The sequence below is a fragment of the Apodemus sylvaticus genome, chromosome 1, assembly GCF_947179515.1.
Source record: "Apodemus sylvaticus chromosome 1, mApoSyl1.1, whole genome shotgun sequence".
NCBI classification, from domain to species: Eukaryota; Metazoa; Chordata; class Mammalia; order Rodentia; family Muridae; genus Apodemus; species Apodemus sylvaticus.
The window spans coordinates 18,991,829-18,998,068 of NC_067472.1; the positions used below are offsets into that span (position 1 = coordinate 18,991,829).

General features: G+C 48.2%; 1 non-coding gene across 1 annotated transcript; it reads left to right on the plus strand.

The window, feature by feature from the left end:
• Positions 1–463: 463 nt before the first annotated feature.
• On the plus strand, positions 464–595 carry LOC127676557 (small nucleolar RNA SNORA17). The gene has a single exon (XR_007976026.1). It is a non-coding gene; the product is annotated as a small nucleolar RNA SNORA17 (small nucleolar RNA).
• The last annotated feature ends 5,645 nt before the right edge of the window (positions 596–6,240 follow it).

Below are 6,240 nucleotides of genomic sequence, written 5' to 3' on the forward strand. Positions count from 1 at the left end.
TGAATCATAAACTGCGCAGGCTCACTGCCATCCGGGCCTGCTGTAGTCTGTTCCTGCTGAAGGAGTTCCCCGGGGAAGGTGAGACCAGCTGGACCTCAGCTTTCTAATTACACAGCTCTTTGTCACATCTCAACAATTTTCTTTCTTGCCTAGTTAGAAAATCACTCCCGAACACAGGTTGGATGAATACACTGCTGTGTATTTCCCTCTATTTCTCTCCTCCTTTTCTTCACACCATGATTCCTTTACCTTAGAAGCCAGCCAGGCTGGAGAGGCGGCTCCATGATGACGCACCTGTAGTGTATCCCAGGGGACCTGGGTGTGGCTCCCAGCACCCACACCAGGTAACGCAACCACACACATCTCCATTTCAAGAGCTCCACCCCCTCTGGCGTCCTCTGCCGGCACTTGCACATATCCATATACAGGTGTACACATACACAAAATTAAAAATAAAAAGTAACCTGCCCCTAGAGGCGTGGCAGGTGTGACTGCTGTGTCACATGTGCGTCAGTAGATGGCAGAGAAGAGAGGGGCTGCATCTACTCTCTGGTTCTGACCTATGAACACCTGAATGGATTAGTGGCCTAACATTCCCTGAAAACACTGCGTCTGAGACAGTGAGGCCACCAGTCTGGCACCAGGGGGCCTGGAGAGGGAGCTAGCCTGAGATGGTCACCAGTCTGGTACCAGGCAGGGCTCCCAGGATGGGGAGCAAGCCAGAGACTAGAAGAACCCCGCCTGGGATCCGAGGTCCCAGGTGAGGGGTGAGCCTGAGGCAGATGACGCTCTCAAGGGGCCATTCAGGTGGGCCAGGTGAGCGGTGAGCCTGAGATAACCTCCGATCTGGCATTGAGCAGGCCTTGGGGGTAGAGAGGGGACAGACCATGCCTGAGGAGATAGAATAGCAGAAACCAGAGGCCTCGTACCAGACCAAGGAATCATTGCAATGAACATTTGTAAGCAAAGAAGTGTGGACAAAAGGGTGTGCTGTGGGACACACTGTGACATACTACAGCTTCCACAATGAGCTCTTTTTTTTCTCTGTTCAGGGCTTGGGGTGGGTAGAGGTTGCAAGGGTGGGGGGCAGGAACGGGGGGGGGGGAGATGAGAGGGATTGGGATGCATGGTGTGAAAGTCACAAAAAAATAAAATAAAATAAAAAGTCAAAAACCAACAAATTAAAAAAGTAAAAAAGAAATAAATTCTAGCACATCAGATTTGACCACACTCTCTCTGCCTTGAGAACAAGGCTCTATTATTCCCCCTGCAGGATAACATCTTCGGCATTTTGTTTTGTTTTGTTTGAAAGTCAAATGCAAAGATGTTGGAGACCCTGGTGAGCTAACTCCAGCCAGGATCTCTGCTGTGGTCAGTCACTGACTGTCTGTTGGCAAAAGCCACTAAGGTGGACAAGATGACACTGGAGACCTAAAAGAGGCTGGTGTTGGTAGGAGATGACGAACAGCCATCAAACCTCAAAGTAACTCATCGATATGTTGGGGCTCTGTGGGGCGGCTTGATGTGGCCACAGGTGCTGCAATTGCATTTCTTGATGCGTTTTTTTTGTTGACTGCAACATTTTATAGCTACATGCTAATCACATTTTCTACTGTTTCCTCCACTGCCTTGGCAGGGCAGTGAGAGGCTGAAGAGCCCCTCTCAGCAGGGCGTGCACATGGTTGGACTCCTGGCTGACAGCAGCTCACCGGCTTAGAACCTTTCCCTCTGTCAGTCTAGTGAATGTGGGACCTTTGAGGTCAGGATGCTGGAAGTGTCTGTGTCGGCCTAGCCTGCTGAGCCCCCGGAGAGCCATATGTCAACAACAAGAAAACTGTGTAGTTCTTGCTCTGGCTTGCAGTCCAGATGTGTACTCACAAAGGAGGCCGCACGCTGTGAGGTGCCGAGGCCAACGGCCAGAGCAGCTGCTCATCAGAAACAAGGCCTGTAATTTGGCACCAAGGAGGGACCTTCTCCTGCTGCTTGTCTGGAATTGACATTGCTGCTTGTGATGTTTAGAGATAAACTATAAGTCTCTCCTGTCTCTGACCACACGAGCTCCTCTCTGGAGTTTTTGAGGCTGCTCCCACCTCCGCAGTGGCTCGAGGTGTGAATTATAGCCCTGGGGGATCCATCCATCCTTGGAATTTGCACATGGAAGCATTACCTACATCTGTGCACCCCAAGAGGGTGGGCGCGTTAATATTTAACAGACCAGTGATTCTCTTAGCTTTCATGTTCTCCAGCGAGGACATGTCCTACATGTAAACACTGGAGACCTAAAAGAGGCCGGTGTTGGTAGGAGGTGAACAACAGCCATCAAACCCCAAAGTAACTCAAGTTGGACACCCAGAGGAGGTGCTTTTGATATGAGAAGGGTTTCTTGTTTCAAGTGGTCACACCAAGATGTTCTTTTCTCTTGATCTCCATCTCTGTGATGGATGTGGTGGTCCATCTACCTTTTGCCAATGGCACTTACATTCACAAGCAAAAACAAAAAACAAACAAACAAACAAAAAACGTGTACAAGAGCTCTGAGTCAGTAAGTAGAAGAATGGCTTTTGGAATAACGCCTTTGTTTTGAAGGATTTTTCCCTTGAGGGTGTGGCTTAGTCTGTTTGAGATACAAAGTATCACAGACTGGAGATACAAAGTATCACAGACTGGAGCTAAGAAGCATCACAGACTGGAGCTACAAAGCATCACAGACTGGTACAGAATGGGCAGACATTTACTTTCTCAGAGTTCTGGAAGGGGAGGTGGAAGAGTAGTCACAAAAGAGAATTCTGGCTGGGGGCTGGACTGAAGAGCTGGGGACTTGACCCAGGCCATGGGTCTGGTGAGGACATAGGTGTGGCCCGAGGAGACGGGGGTCACCGGCTGTCCTGGAATGAGTGTGGTTCATGTCAGAAGCCTTCGTGGTCCGGAGGAAGCCTTGGTCTGACAATGGAAGGGATCCTCGGGGAAGAAAAATGGTAGAAATCCCAAACCTTTCCTTCATATCTCTCGTCCTTCTCTCCCCTTTCCTCCTCTCTATCTTTATTTTGAGCTTTGCCTCCAGAGCCCTGTAAGCTAGGATGGGCTGAGGACTCAGGCCATCTGACCTCTCATCTGCCATGACAGCTCTTCGTTGTCACAAATCAGTTGGGATTGGAGAGTAATTATATAGTGTATGTGTGTGTGTGTGTGTGTGTGTATGTTGTGTGTGTGTGTTGTGTGTGAGTGTTGTGTGTGCGTGTTGTGTGTGCATGTTGTGGGTGCATGTTGTATGCACACATATTTATGCAGATTTAAAGAAGCCAACGGAAGACATCCATATTCTGCTTTAGTATTCAGTCTCCTATTCCCTTGAGGTGGAGTTTCTAACAGAACCTGGAGGAAGATTGGCACCCAATAAATCCCTGTAATCCTCTTGTCTTCACCCCCAAGAGTTCTGGGGTTACAGACTCACACAACCACTCCCAGCTCCCTACATGAGTGCTAGAGACTTGAACCTGTTTTCTACATAAGCACTCTTCCCCACTGAGTGATATCCCAGCTCCTGTCCCATCTCCTCTCGATGACACTTCCTGTGGGCCCTGTCTCTACATTCTAGAGTAATTCATACGAAGTCAGCCTCTTAGAAGACCATAAGAACAAATCTTGCCCTACTCAGGATCTGAGACCTCTTTCCTAATGTGCCTTCCATGTTCCCGTCTTCCAGGCAAACTGGTCACTTCCTACAATATACTTTATTTCCAATAGAAAACTCTTCAAATTGCTTCTCAGAATAAAGCTCACATTAATTGTCACAATACTGCTTCCTTCCAAGACATGATACGTCACTGAAACCATCATAAATTACTTAATAAACAAATGTTAGTGCCAAGTTGACTTATAGCATAAAATCCATAGCTCTGAGTCACAGAGATAGAGTTCCTGTTCTCATAGATAGGGCTATAGTCCAAAGGGACAATCGGGTAATGAGCAGGCCAACAAATAAGGATGTGGAGGAAGGAATGGCGTGACATAATAGCATTTTTTCACAACCAAACAACAGCTCTGAATTCTATAGAGCACTTATGTTGAGTGAGACTAGTTCTAATTACGGGTCTAATAATCTTGTGTCTGTATATAGTTTTAAGAACAGGCTTCACGAGGCTTTGTGTGCTCGGATCCATCCAACAACCTTGTTAGGTAAAATAGGATGGGCAATATTTAGATAATTAAGCCCATTTCACAAATGAGGAAACTGAGACTTATTTTAGTAGTAACACAGCCAGGGAGCTTGTGGGATTCACGGCCCTCTAACTCGGCTCTTCTGTTCATGGTGCCTGCCTGCACAAATAAACATTAACAAGATTGCTGGTAGCTTCTGCTTGTTTCCCAAGCCACCTCTAGCTAGGTCATTAGCAGTATTGTCTGCAGTTTTCAACATATGTATGCATCCACAGATTTATGTGGAGCCTATAGTGGTTTGGAAAATGTATCTTGCACTCATTGTCAGCCTTGGAAATCAGACCTTGCTCCTGGGAAGCAGGAATAGGCTGGCCAACATCAGGAGACACCATTGTACAGCTAGGCTGGTTTCCCCATCAGGAAGTACTGGGGAGACATCTGGGAGATCAAGTGACCCCCACAGTTAATAGGCACGATTTCACAGAGATGACATGGTTAGGCACAGGCAGGGGGCCCCCAGCAGTGGGGTCACAGGGCACAGCTGTGGGGAAGCAACCACACTGGGTCAATGGGTCACAGGGGGGTGGGGGGATGAGCAGAATTAAGCTCCCAGCAGTGTAGATGGTAGTGTTTGGAAGGCTGCTAAATGAGGTGTGTAGGGGAGCCCCCAACTCTGTGACTGAGCAACAACGCAGATGTTCTGCCCTCACTGGCCTCCTTGGTTCTCTCTTCCTCTTCTCAGTCCTGAAGGGACAGGTGGGGAAAGAGCACAGCTGTCTTCCTTAGAGATCTCACTGCTCACCTGTTTAGACACCTACGCAAAGAACACGCCTCAGTCTCCAGTTAGGTTTCTGATCATCCGCTACGCAGTGTCTGTGAGCCATACGCAGATGTGGATCTGTGTAGCAATCCCTCATGTCTTCAGGTACTGCCCAGTTAACCTAGACCAAGAGCAACCGCAAAAGCTCAGTGGCTGTCCTCGAGGTGTCTCGGGACACTGTGAAACTCTTCAGATAACCGGGAAGAGTCGCAAGAACTAACTATACAGGTAAAGAGTCGAACAAAAAGAAACTCCCCAAGGGAGAGAGAATAGGATTTTCCCATTGCTGTCACACCTGGCAAGGCAATGTCCAGATTTATTTTGACACAGTTCAAGTGTGGTGTGGAAGTCCTGGTGACCGGTGCGTGAGGCAGCTGGTCACACTGCATCCACAGTCAGGAAACAGAGACAAACATTAGTACTCAGCTCATCTACTTTGATTCAGTACAAAATCTCAGCCCGTGGAGCAGTACCACCCACATTTAGGGTGGAGCTACCTATCCCACTTAAGCCAACCTAGAAACCCTCTGAGGTTCTCCTCAAAGACTCTCCCTCTGGTCAGGTTGATGGTCGAAATCAGCCATCGGAAGGACCATGTTGTACTCCACAAGAGAGGTGAGGTGCTCATCCTTCCCACCTCACCATGCAGAGGTTCAGTCCTCTCGTAGGCAGCTGGGTCTGAGCTGAGGAAGCTTTGCTACTAAGGTCTGGATGGTGACCGGGAGAGTCGGCCATGTGCTCCATTGTTAGTGACAGATGCCAGTATGCCTGTCACTCAAGTAGCCCGTGGAATGAGAGCAAAGCACAAAACAGCAAAGACAAACGAGGCAAACATGCGCACTAGGGCACACAATTTAGATAACCTTTGGTCTGGGGGATGGCACGTGACTTGGTCTTTAATTAGTCACATGTGACTTTAGTTGGCCTTCTGTGATGGCTACTCTTGGTTGGTGAAAACACACCCTTGGGCTGGAGAGATGGCTCGGCGGCTAAGAGTACCAACTGCTCCTCCGAAGGTCGTGAGTTCAAATCCCAGCAACCACATGGTGGCTCACAACCATCTGTAATGAGATCTGACGTCCTCTTCTGGGGTGTCTGAAGATAGCAAGAGTGTACTTACATACAATAAGGAAATAAATCTTTAAAAAAAAGGGGAAAGAGAAGAGAAGAGAAGAGAAGAGAAGAGAAGAGAAGAGAAGAGAAGAGAAGAGAAGAGAAGAGAAGAGAAGAGAAGAGAAGAGAAGAAGAGAAGAGAGCCTAAA